The sequence below is a fragment of the Pelmatolapia mariae genome, linkage group LG14, assembly GCF_036321145.2.
Source record: "Pelmatolapia mariae isolate MD_Pm_ZW linkage group LG14, Pm_UMD_F_2, whole genome shotgun sequence".
NCBI lineage: Eukaryota > Metazoa > Chordata > Actinopteri > Cichliformes > Cichlidae > Pelmatolapia > Pelmatolapia mariae.
In genome coordinates this window covers 8,903,390-8,909,853 of record NC_086239.1, presented here as the reverse complement: position 1 = coordinate 8,909,853, position 6,464 = coordinate 8,903,390, and positions in this window count along the sequence as shown.

Sequence of the window (6,464 nt, the reverse complement as noted above, 5' to 3'; positions counted from 1 at the left end):
TGAATTAGAAAGAGAAAGCTGTAGAAAAATAACGCTGGTTTGCCTTCGGTGGAGTTCATCTCCACTAATTATAGGATTAAAGTTGGTCTCGGTGAAGCTGTCCCTCCTGTAGCCTCATAAATAAGTTTGGAGCGTGCTCATGACATTTACAGGCTCACAGTGTTTTGCTGTTTTTGTTGACGTCCATTCAAGGTCAGCCTTTTGACCCAAATCAAATGCCACCCTTTTGCCCTCTTTCTTAATTGTTGATTGAAAGACGTCCGAAAATAAAACCATTACGCGTAACTTTCATTTTAACCAGAAAGAGAGAAAAAGAGAGAGAGGGGGGGAAACCTTTCAGATGTTAGTGGCATAGCTAAACTCCCCGTCTTGTGTTGTAAATGACGTCTAAGTAACATGATAATTATCCAAAACGTTCTTTTCCCCCGGGCCCTGCTGTGAGGGGCCAACAGGCGGCTGCTTTTCAATCAGCAGCGGCTTGGCGGGGATCAGGAGGCCGGGGCATGCGGCTCTGTGGGCGGCACGGTGTTTGGCCGTAGGGCCGCCTGCGAGGGCCCCGCATCGTCCCTGCAGCCGGGGAGGGCTTTCAACTCCGCAGGGTGCTGGTTTCCTACGGGGGTGATCACAGAGCTCGAACCCCCTCCTACACTGAGCCACGATGCCATGTCAATGGGCTGGAAAAGGCGATCCAAGGCTTGTTTTCTCTTTAACAGGTTAAATGAAAGGATTAACACCGAAGCGTGTAACATCTGATGGATTCTTCTTCGCAGGGCTTTAGATTTTCCTCGAACCCTTTCCACAACACAAATAGCCTACTGAATTAACATCAGTTAAAGTTTTTTTTCAAGCTCTTAAGACTACAGTGACCCGGATGGCTGAGGACATACACGAACATTAAAAGTTATTGATTTCTTGATCAGATCTTGATCCGGATTTTTCTCTATCATTTGCCTGAATTGGACCATAAATCTTCGCACTCTATCCAACAGGCTGTTTATCTAAACACAGATTACAGCCATTTACATCACAAACACTTAAAGACCCATCACTTTTATCACAGCTGTAACACCTCCTTTCACTCACAGCATAACAACACGTTTTAACACAACATATGTTATTAAGTTTGTGCTAACGGGTAACACGGCTGATCTGAATGTTCTCACGGAGGCACACAGAGATGCCCCAAAATAACTCACAGAGCAAACTGCAGGGTAGCATTTATATTCACCATCAGCTGGTGGCTTATCAACATTCATTAGTGGTTTATTAGCTCTTCATTAGTCATTATACAACACTTCCCTTGTTCTGCACAACCAGATAGTAATTTAGTAAGACTTTTCTCCTTATAACGTCCTAGTTATTGCTTAATAAGTGAAAAACTAGTTATTGGCAGGAGGTCTCTTTAAATTTTCAGAAACAGACAGACTTAGTTTAACACTACTAACTATTAATTGTAGGCTTTGCTACAGAATATTAGATTAAATATTCTGATATCAATTAATAAATGACATATTAAATGTTAATTTAACCTCTCTCTAACAGATATTTATTGTTTACAAACCGTGAAATAATAGTTGGTAATACTTGGTAATTATTTAATAATTGAATATCATATAAATAGGTATTGTAAATTCACAAGTAATGCTTATCAAACTCTATAAATGATTCATAAAGACTGTGGAGTGAACATAATTTGTAAGTAAACTTACATTAAAAATGCTTTTGTTAAAAAATGTGTAAGAAAGCAGGTAGAGTGGAATCATAAGACTCCAAACATGAAGTCTGTGGCTCATTGACCTCCTTCAGTCACTGTTATTTTTTTTATTTCTGCTTTGTGTTTACGCTGCCATCTGTTTGGTTATGTTTAGACTTGATTAGGTTGAGTAAAAGATCGTGATTTAGGCTGAAATACAATGCAAGCAGCAGTATCTGACATCCTTTGACCAGTGAGGACAGGCTCAGTAATGAAATAACATTCAATCATTAACAAATACATAATATGGTATTTATAAATATTATATGTAGTGTAAGTGTAATTGAATGCTATCCTTTCTGTCTATTATCAGCTATTCAATTAACTATCAGTTTAGACATAAGCCCTAAATTGATGGCATTAACATAAATTACCCCCTTGCTACTCACAAGTATGCATTATTAATGATTACTTGTTTGCTTGTTAGCAGTAAAATTCATGTTTTCTACAGTGTAATGTCCCACTATTTATCAAGAGTTTTTAGCACTTGTATTTATAGTGTGTTATTGAGTTGATGAATATGTGTGTGTCCTGAAAAAGCCTTAGAAAGTGCATTGTAATTACTAACCATGAGCCGATATGCAGTTGATAATCATGTTGGAATAATTAATAATATTAATAATAATAATAAAAATAAATACTTATAGGTATTATAAAGTGGGTTTGTTAATATAAAGAGTTGAAAATGTGTGAATTAAAACAACACATCATGAAACAAGATTACAACATTGAAACAGTAAATTAGCTCTTGTAGTTAGGATTCTACAATCTTTGCTATATTGTTGCTTTATCAGCTTGATAAAACAACAACAAAAGTTGCACCACCTCTGCTATGTAGAATAGATTGTCCTGTGTCTCTCCTCTTACCGCAAACCAGTCGAAGCAGGTGGCCGCCCCTCCCTGAACCTGGTTCTGCTGGAGGTTTCTTCCTTTTAAAAGGGAGTTTTTCCTTCCCACTGTCACCAAGTGTGCATAAGGGGTCATCTGATTGTCGGGGTTTTCTCTGTAACATTGTGGGGTCTTTACCTTAGAATATTAAGCTCCCTGAGATGACTGTTGTTGTGATTTGGTTCTTTATAAATAAGATTTAATTGAATTATTTTTTACCTACTACATGTGCAATTCACTGGGTTGTTTACACAACCTCTTCCAAATGTGCACAAAAGTCTCTGTGGGTTTGTGCTTGATCATTTCTTAATGTAAAATAGATAACTTACTATCGCTACTTTGTTAGTTTTTCCATTCCTGACAATCATGACAAGATTAAAGACTTTTTATAGATCAGATCAAAGCAATACTAATCTTTATGCAAAAGTTTTTCTATACATGCGTGTCAACAAAACACAAAGCCTTACTCGTATGCCATAAACTAGATTTCCTTTTGCTGCCTCTAGAGGATCCCCACCTTGTTCTTCTTATAACATGCTGTTTGGATGAGTGTACATTTTCAGCATAATTATTTAAAACCCAGTCTGAACATGAGGTCACATGCTATCACTTGTGCAGTAATTCAGTCCGTGTTTGGCAGACAGTGCGACTGCATGTGCGGTGGCTGATAAAAACGTAGTATTGGCTTCTTGTCTGACTCCCAGGTTAATTCAGCTTTACGTGTTGGCCTTGTGTTGTTGGGGACCTTGTGTAAAGAACGGGCTTGCTCTCTACACCAAAGAGCTGAAAATCAGTCAGGCAGGTTCACTGTGGGACCATTCGCCATGTCAGGGCTGCTGCAGTTATTTGTCATTCCCTGTCAAGGCTCAGGCGCTCTCTCCACTGCACAAGGCCTGTTGGGTGCACGTGCTTGCAGTAGACCCAGGAATGCATATACGTGTGTGTGTATGTAAATGTGTGTGCTCGCTTGCTTGTTTGCTTGCGCGCTGGAGGGTTACTGTCAAGGTGGTGCTCTTCTAATCTGGGCCTCACTGCAGGCGATGCCCAGGGCTAGAAAACAGGAAACAACAGGCAGAGTTGTGTGTGGAACTGTTTGAATGTGAGAGCGTATGTGTCTTTATGTTCTTCTTGTGTGACACAGGAAAAATAGAAAGAGGGTTTGTCTGTAAACTCATCAAGTTCCAAGCAGAATTTCCTCCCACTTTCCTCTTCCTGTTCTCAGCTAAATGCAGCTGCTGCTGCAAAAACAAATGTGACATTGCCAGCTGTTGACACTTTTAAAATTCCAGTCCATCCTTTTCATCATCTGCAAGGTGAAAATCAGCCACCTCCAGCAACTGCTGCTGTTGCTGCTGCCCCATTTTGCAACAAAACTCTAGTTTTACTCGACTTGAGAAGGCCACCCAGCCTTGTTGACTTCAGTGACTCCACCATTAAGAAAATATGGCTGCCATGACCTCTGGCAACCACACTGAACCACCCAAAACATCAGACAACTGTAAGCCTTTGCCGCCTGCTTTGAGAATGAGGGGATGAGGAAAGGAACAAGAGAGAGGTAAAAGTGGGGTGCAGTTAGTGGGTGCAGAGTGCATTTTTATGAGGCCATGCCTATCTAGTTTCTTTTTTGTCTGGCTGTGTGGACATAAATTTTCACCCTCCCTCCCTCCTTGCCCATGTTCCTCCATCTCTCTCCGGTTTTCTTCTGGCATGCTGGCCAAGCAAATCCGCCCTTATCGACCTGCTTCCTGCAGCCTGTTTGCAAACTTTCCCCCCAGTTTCTCTCAGTCCCCTCAACCCATGTCATTCATCTTCCTTCACGTCCCCGCTGCCATCTTACCATATTTCCATTCCCCGGTTCCCTCTGCCTTCTGCTTTGCCATATTTTTTGTCTTTAAAGGCCAAAACCACCTTTATTCCCTTCAGTTATTTTCTTCTCTTCCATTCCTCCCCTCCTTCTCCTCCACCACCTCCACCCCCCACCCCTGGTCCCCACCCTACCCCCTTATAGATGGAGATTAACTGGGGAGAGCAGCGCCATCCGTCCTCGTGACTGTTTGTTGTTAAGGAGATGGATGGAAGCTCCCTCTGCCAGCCCCACGCAGCCGCAATTACACCAGCCGCCATGATGGATGGAGGGGAGGGAAAAGGGGGGTGGTGGAGAGGAGGGAGCCACAGAGAGGGGGGCATCTATCACACCCCTTAATCTACCTGTCACTGCATGGCTTGCATGGGTAGAGGAGGGGCTGAAGGGAAGAAGAGAGTCGGCTTTACATCCACAGCTGGTCGAAGCTTCTTTTTTTTTTTCTTAACACAAAATTTCTTTTTTTTTTTTTTTTGCAGAACTTGGCCTGCAAGAAAGGGACATTAAATATCCCGATCAGTTTAATTGATTTCCCAGAGCCCACTCAATTCTGCTGAGCATACCACGTGTGTGTGTTTGAAGTGTGTCTGCATGTTCGGCAGGCATCAACAGGTAATGAGATGCAGATTCTATTGCCCTTTTGAAGAAACCCACACTTTGCATAAACCTCATAACATATACATATATATCCACACTAGAACTCAAGTGATAAACATGCAGAAAGGTGACCACAATACACACACACACACACACACACACACACACACACACACACACACACACACACACACACACACACACACACACACACACACGCACACACAACCAAGCTAAGTTGTTTAGCATCCCCCCCACACACACTCACCCCTCCAACATTCTGAGCTCCTTCTCATACCTGTTGAAGACATCATGACCTATCACAGAGTAAATCTGCATACATCACCTGCAGCACTTCTTCATTTTTCCCCCCACAATGGTGCAGAAATGTTATGAAAAGTAATCTGAGGTCTCCTTCCCTCGACCCCTCCTCCTCCTTCTCTCCCCATCTTCCTCCTCCACCTCCTCATCTGTCCAGAGAAGAGAGAGAGATGGGATGGAGGGATTAATACTCTTCCGCCCAAGCCAACCCTGAGAATGATAGATGGACAGATGCAGGAAGGGAGTGGAGGAGGAGAGAGATTAAAGGAGAGAAGTCTGAGGGTTCATAAATCCAAAAGGGTAGAGACCTGGTCCGCATCACACACTAATAAGATCTGCAAGAAATCTATGATGAGGAAGAGAGGTGGAGTGAAGAGGAGGGAGAGAGATGGGAGTGATGTAATAGCATTAGATGTAATCTAATCATGGCAATAAGATGTGAATGGATGAGTGTGAGCATGGTGATTATGCAGAAGAGGGATGGCAGTGCGTTGATGAAGCTTCGAGGCCTTGTTATTAAACAACAGATCAACAGACAGGCCTCGCTGGGGAGCTTTCTGCTGCAAAGGCTCCATAAAAACGCTGTGTTTGTCGTACTTTTTGACAGATTTTATCACGCTGGCTGCCACCAGACGAAAACAAGAAGTGGTAACACAGTGGGTGCTGTATGGTTGCACAATGTCTCTGTCTGAAGTAAATGTAAATCAGGAAGAAAATGTGTGTTGATTGAAATGAATCATTCTGTGTGTCATGAAAGCTATGTGCTCCATCGTGGTCGTGTAGGTGTGTGTGTGTGTGTGTGTGTGTGTGTGTGTGTGTGCATGCGTAGCAGCCATGAGCATGTAAAGAATCAACTGTAAGTGCATTAAGTGCAGTCGTGCAGCCTGGTCTGACTTGGAACAGATAGAGTGCTCCTTCACCTCCCTCCTCTTCTCTGCGACCCCACTGCCACCAACCCCTCCCCCTCATCCCCAACTTCTCCAGCCTCCCCTCAGTCCACTGGGCCACATTTTTCATGGCCCAGCTGTCGTAGGGCTTTGATTG